Source organism: Humulus lupulus, chromosome 6 (assembly GCF_963169125.1).
Source record: "Humulus lupulus chromosome 6, drHumLupu1.1, whole genome shotgun sequence".
Lineage (NCBI taxonomy): Eukaryota > Viridiplantae > Streptophyta > Magnoliopsida > Rosales > Cannabaceae > Humulus > Humulus lupulus.
Window position 1 is genome coordinate 205,112,742 of NC_084798.1, and position 6,539 is coordinate 205,119,280.

A 6,539-nucleotide genomic window follows, 5' to 3' on the forward strand; every position below is an offset into this window, starting at 1 on the left:
GGTAATTAAGAAGATAAGAGGAAGGGATTAGTGCTTATGTTGAACCGAAATAGATGAATGATCTTTTGAAAATGGGCTGGTGACACAATTACGTTTTTAGGTGGTTCAAAGATTAAAATCCTTCTACTCCACCAGTCAGTATTATTGCTATATGCTTGGTATTCTTTTACAGGGTATTTCTTACACAATAGAGTCCAACCCTTTGCAACTCCCAGGGTCTCCATATTTATAGGAGAAGGCACCTGGGAGTCGATAAGAAGGTCATCCCGTGACCTTCTTACCTATCATGTCAACTCTGTGACATTCATGATTAATTCCTAAAACCTGACACATGAAGTGTGGTCTAATCAATAGGTAAGGGGGATAATGGGCCGCACGGCCCAACCCAGTCGTGGGTGCCAGAATGCGCACGTTCATGTTGCGTGTCCGAGAAGTCAGGGATATATCAGACACGTGATGTCTGATATATGCACGTTTACCTTGCGTGGTTGACTTTATAAAAGGTCACAGCCTCCAACTCTAGCTCGTACCACGAGCTGGATGCTTCCCTCGACCTGTGGCCTTCAAAGTCCAAACTCAGTCTAATCTTGGCAAACCCTTAGGTTACCTCGAGCTGAGGAGGTAGGGTCTTTCGAGTGGCAGCTCCGGTCTTGGGAATGTCCACATGGTAGACATGATTAGGCCTTATCTCATGATTAGGCCGTATCTCAGCTTACTAACATCCCGTGGGAAAACCAGGGCATACAGTGCTAAACTCGCTAATCGAGTCATTTGGCCAAAATAGTGTAACTAAGTATGATTAGCGGTTTAGGGATTAAAAATTTTGGTTAAGATATAACGTTTCATTAGAACGTTTATTATATACATTGGGATCCCAAAATATAATTTAAAAGTCTATTACAAGAGAATATTTACAACAGACCGATCTAAGCGGCAAAACAGGGTTAAACCCTAGTTCTCCTTCAAACCTCGGCCGTGGTGGTCGAGCAGCTGCATATGTACACATCGTCACCTAAGCTCTCCAACTCAAGGATGGTCCAGCTTTCTTTTCCCTTTACCTGCACTACACAGCACCCGTGAGCCGAAGCCCAGCAAGAAAACTCAATATACTCATGAACAGTAATAACATGCCATCAAATCATAAGGCACACGCCTAGCAGATATAGCCCTAGCCAAGCAGGCAAGAAAAACCACGTAGCAATGGTTATCCAGGATAAAGAATTATGCCCTCCTGAATGGACGACTATCAAGTAAGTCTCAATCAGATAAGTGATTTGACACCGGTGGTTCCGGTAACCATACCGGGCTGATAGCCCTGGATAAAAGATAGATGACTGATAAGTCCATCTCGGTCAGATGACTGATAAGTCTATCCTGGTCAGATGATTGATAAGTCCATCTCGGTCAGAAGACTGATAAGTCCATCTCGATTAGATGACTGATAATTCCATCTCGATTAGATGACTGATAAGTCCATCTCGGAGGTCCCATACCCTCCTAGCCATGTGACAAGTAGTCACCTAGGCCTTAGGCCCTGGCTCTAGTAACTAGTCATAGACTAGGCAAGTGCTTATAATTTTCATTGACCTTCAGGTCGGTCCAGCATTAATACCCCATATGAGTTATTCAACGCTGATATCGATTAGATCTAATCTTCATTTGGCTCGGCGTTCATGACGCTATGCCATTTCTGGCTCTTAGGTCAGTAAAACACGACCAGTGTTCAACCCATTGTGAACTTGACTAGTAAATCACAGCTTCACAGATGGATCTAACACCATTGCCGATTCTGACTAATAAGTCAGTGCCATACACAAGTAAGCCATGCCACCAAACATGTATCATATGTGAAATATCCAAATAAAGGGCATTCAGCATGCTTACTCAATAATTACTAGCACAATTAGGATCATGCATAAACACAGAGGCTCAAGCTCTGAACAATATCATACTCAGTATACAAAGCATGTCCTAATCACATGTTTCTCGTGCATCATATACATCATATTTAACCACTTGACATGCCTCAACAATAATCATGCATGCCACATTTAATAATCCAACATGCATCAATAATAACTATGCATATCACATATACACAGGGTGCAATTTTCTTACCTTTCGTCCAAGTACAGGTTACCAATAAATGAACCACAAGCATGACCCTGATTCCAAGCCCCTAGTGATAACCTAGTCACAACCATGATATAAAACCTCATCAAAATGGGTAAATAAATACTTCCAAATCCAACCCAAGCCTCCAGGACAACAAATCCCACTCAACTAGGTAGTAGGATCGATCCCAGGCCCTTAGAGTTAAGTTCCCCTACTCAAAACATCAATTTGGCCATAAACATCACCAAGCGCCGCGGCCCTTAGGCAAAACAGAACCTCCACCTGCTTCTTCAAGCCTGGGCCGCGGCGCCCAAGAACAGGGCCGCGGCCCTACCTCGAACCAGCCATTTTTCCCCGTTTTCAACCTTTTAAAACCTCCCAAAAACATATCCAAACATCTCCAAACTCAAATTTCAAAGTTCCCAAACATTACCATCATCCAAAACCAACAAAACCCAAGTCTCAAATCACCCAAAAACTCATCAAAACACAAAGTCCAATTCAAGCTTAAAAACTTTTAAGAACTTAAAACTTAAAACTTGTATTACCTCCAATTGAGTTGTTTCCAACTAAATCCTCCGGCTAATAGGCTTCTAATCTTTCCTAGGATCGCTATGCCTCAATCCTCGCTTGAATCCGAGTCCTAGAACTCAAGTTACCTTCGAAAATACGATCGGGAGACAAAAAGAAAACTTAGAGGGAGAGAGAACGTACAGAACGTTCTTTTTATTCTTTTAAAAGGTTACTTCAAGCTTAAGTAGTCTCAACCAAATCCTAACACTCGGGGTCCCGAAAACACCCCCGGGGACAAAATAGTCAAAACCTCCAGAATTTCCCTCTGATCTTACTAACTCCCAATTTATCACCAAATATTCATTCCCATTACCCAATAACCCGGTAATGCTCTAAATACCCGTTGACTCACTCCGAGTCAAGAATAAATCCCGTTGTGACTTTTCCACTAGCTTACCTCCTAGAATCTTCTTGTGCTGAGTAACCCTGGCATAACAAATAATAATAAAGCACCGCACACATATCACATATGTGCCAAATATGCCTAAAATGGCCAAAATATGAAAATCACCCAATTACTCAGAAATGGATTCACATGCATATTTAATACACCTAAACATGCATATAATCATTTAATAACACAATAAATAAATTATGGCCCTCCCGGCCTCCTAATCAAGGTCCTAAACCTTATTAGGAAATCACTTGAGAACTCCAAAGTTAAGCGTGCTTGACCTGGGGTAATCTAGGGATGGGTGACCTCCTGGGAAGTTTTCCTAGGAAGCGTACGAGTGAGCACAAAGCACGTTGGAAAGACTCGTGTTGGTTTGTAGGGCCAGTCCTCATTCCAGAAAGCAGCCATAGTGACGTGGGGCGTCACAGTGGGGGTCGTGGGTTGTGTGTGGGGATCGCGGTTAGGGGTCGTGGGTCGGAATCGTGGTTAGGTGTCGTGGTTTGGGTCACACTAGGTTAGGGGTCGGAGGTTGGGTTGGAATAAGGTCAGGGTTCATGGTTAGGGGTCGGGTTCGGATCAGAATAGGGTCAGGTTTGGGGGTCGGGGTCGTGGACGTGGGAGGTGGGTCGTGGGTAATGGTTCAGGGTCAGAGGTCGTGTTTCGGGGTCGGGTTCGTGGTTAGGGGTTGGGGATAGGGATCAGATTCGTGGGTCGAAGTCTTGGTTAAGGGTTAGGGGTCGGGGTCGGGGGTCGTGGGTCGGGGTCGTGGTTAGGGGTTGGGGATAGGGATCAGGGTCATGGGTCAGGGTCGAGGTCGAGCTCGTGGTTAGGGGTTGGGGTCATGGGTCGTGGTTAGGGGCGGGGCTCGTAGGTCGAAATAGGGTCGGGATAGTATTTGACTATATAAATTATCATAAGAAACCATAATATTTGACGTTTGTATTGTTTGTTTGGTAATAAGAGTTTATTACCATATTTAAGATAGGATGGTTAGTATCACGTAGTGATAATTGTTTCAATAGTAAAGATTTCAATATGTGCCTCCCTATTTGTTCTCGTAGGTGGGCAGGCTTAATTTTAGTATGTGCACTTATGAGAACCATGGGGAGGTTCTGCCGAAATTTTTACAGATTTGAAACAATGAAAAGAGTATAGATCATACTATATGTATACAACAATCCTAAATGGGATAGGGCATTTACCCTTTATAGAAATGTAGTGAAAAGGTGGAATAAGACACACACACATAGTTAATATTTTTTAATCGTATGTTTTTATATTTACCGTAGATGGTGATCGGTAAGAGTTGGATGAAATTGAAAAATTACGCCAGTGATGCTTATTGGAATGGTCTCCAAAACTTTATGAATTTTACGGGATAATAAGATGTCCATGCGTTAGATGTTAGAATGTTAGACTACACACTTTTGATGTCATTCATGCACATATATTCGATCAGGGTTTCCAACAAAGTTATAAACAGTGGATTTACCATGGGAAAGTCGAGGAAGATTTTGTTGGTGATGAGGACGATGAAAATGAGCCTGAAGATGAGATGTGTGACGTCGTTGACGATTTCCTTTTATTGAAAAATGTTGAAGAAGCTAACAGTGGAATCAATCCCGAAAAGAAAAAAAAACAATTATTGAAATAATGTCACTAGTCAATATGGTGAATGGTATAAAGATGAACCGCACATACTTGCTAGCCAAGCTAAACAGGTTTTCTATCTCGATGATTTATTTAGAGGTCGAGCTTGGAAATTTGTTGAAGAAGTGAATCATAGGCAAGTTAGGGATATTTCAGATAGTTCTAACTGATTGTTGATATTGATGTTGTACATGACACAAACTCATCCAATTTTGTATTGTCTGTTGAGCTTGGGGAATTGGTTGTTCAACAATCTAATCAATCAACAACATTCATAAGCACCATCGCTCAACCTTATTCAACTGTTCAGGACAATATTAATTTTATTAATGGTGATGAAGAAGAAGACGTAGACGTAGAAGAAGCATATGGAAATGATGAATTGCTTGTTAACCTTAGTGATGATAACACCAATCTTGTCTCACCAATAGATGTTAATTTGATTAGTGATGATTGTGACTATTCTACTTAGTTTTTGTATATGTGTAAGAAAAACTATATATTTGAAAAATTATATATTGGAAATATTGAACGATTTATGGATTTGTTATGTGGTAATTACAACTATATATTCATAAATAATATGTATATGATATTCATACTAACAAACAAATTTGGTCATATTTAGTTGAAAGATGTCAGTAGATGTAGCTTCATATCATGGTGGAGATGGTGGTGGTCAAGATTCGCTAGATCTTACGACGATCCCAACCAGTTGCAAGTCAGATATTTTAATTTTTATCATTTATGTATTTTTAATGAGATCTTATTATACAACATACTAAATAATCCCATTTTCTTATTTGAAACAATACAGCAGCTCCACCAAAGTGAAAAGGTCGTGGGGCTACCTCTGGGAAAAAATTAGATGATAGAAGGTGAGAAACTGGACATCCACTCCCCATAGTGGTTTACCCCGTCACTTACAAGGTAGTGGGAAGTTAACATGCTATTTTTTTCCGGCTTTTGGGAACCCAAGTCACGTCGCTGGTTCCAGGATATTACAAGGATTGGGCACATGTCCCATAACAGTGTAAGGACAATGTCATGAACAAAGTGGAGGTGAAAATTATAGAATTTACTTTTATAATAATTGTATTATAATTCCAGTATTATTAACATGTTTTCTTTTGATTGTAGTACTTTTATCAAATAGATGGGTGGGATAATTATGACACCCCCATTGACAATATCCATGCTGAGATGGCTAAGAGATACCGAGATAGGAAATCTAAGTGGCACGCCCACTTCAAAAAGTTCTACAAAGAACCAGATGATTGAGACGAGGTCTGAAAGAATCCACCCAAAGATGTCAACAACAATGAGTGGAAACAAATTTGTGATTTTTTTACGACTCCAGAGTTTATTGATCGCTCAAAGAAGAGCAAAATAAACTAAGACCAAATGAATTAATCTACAACAAAAGGCACAAAATCATTACCGGCCACTCGTCACAAAAAAGTAAGTGAAAATATCAACTTAATTAAGTTGTATTAAATTATAAGTTCTCTAACATTCTCATTTTCTTTATTAGTTGAACCTAAATCTCATTGAGGAATGGAAGGAATATCACTGGATAAAAAAGAACAAGAATTTTGTCAACAATGATGCTGAATGAGATTATGTAAGTTTAACTTTATTATATGTCAATTCAAATAATTATATTTTTAATTTTTTTCTAATATTTTTTTTAAACAAGAAAAGTTGAAGTCAACTCTTGAAGCTGAGATTCATCAGATAGTTGAATATGGTACCGATGATTCTTCATCAGTCGATCAAATGAAGATGCTAAATCAAGCTCTTGGTG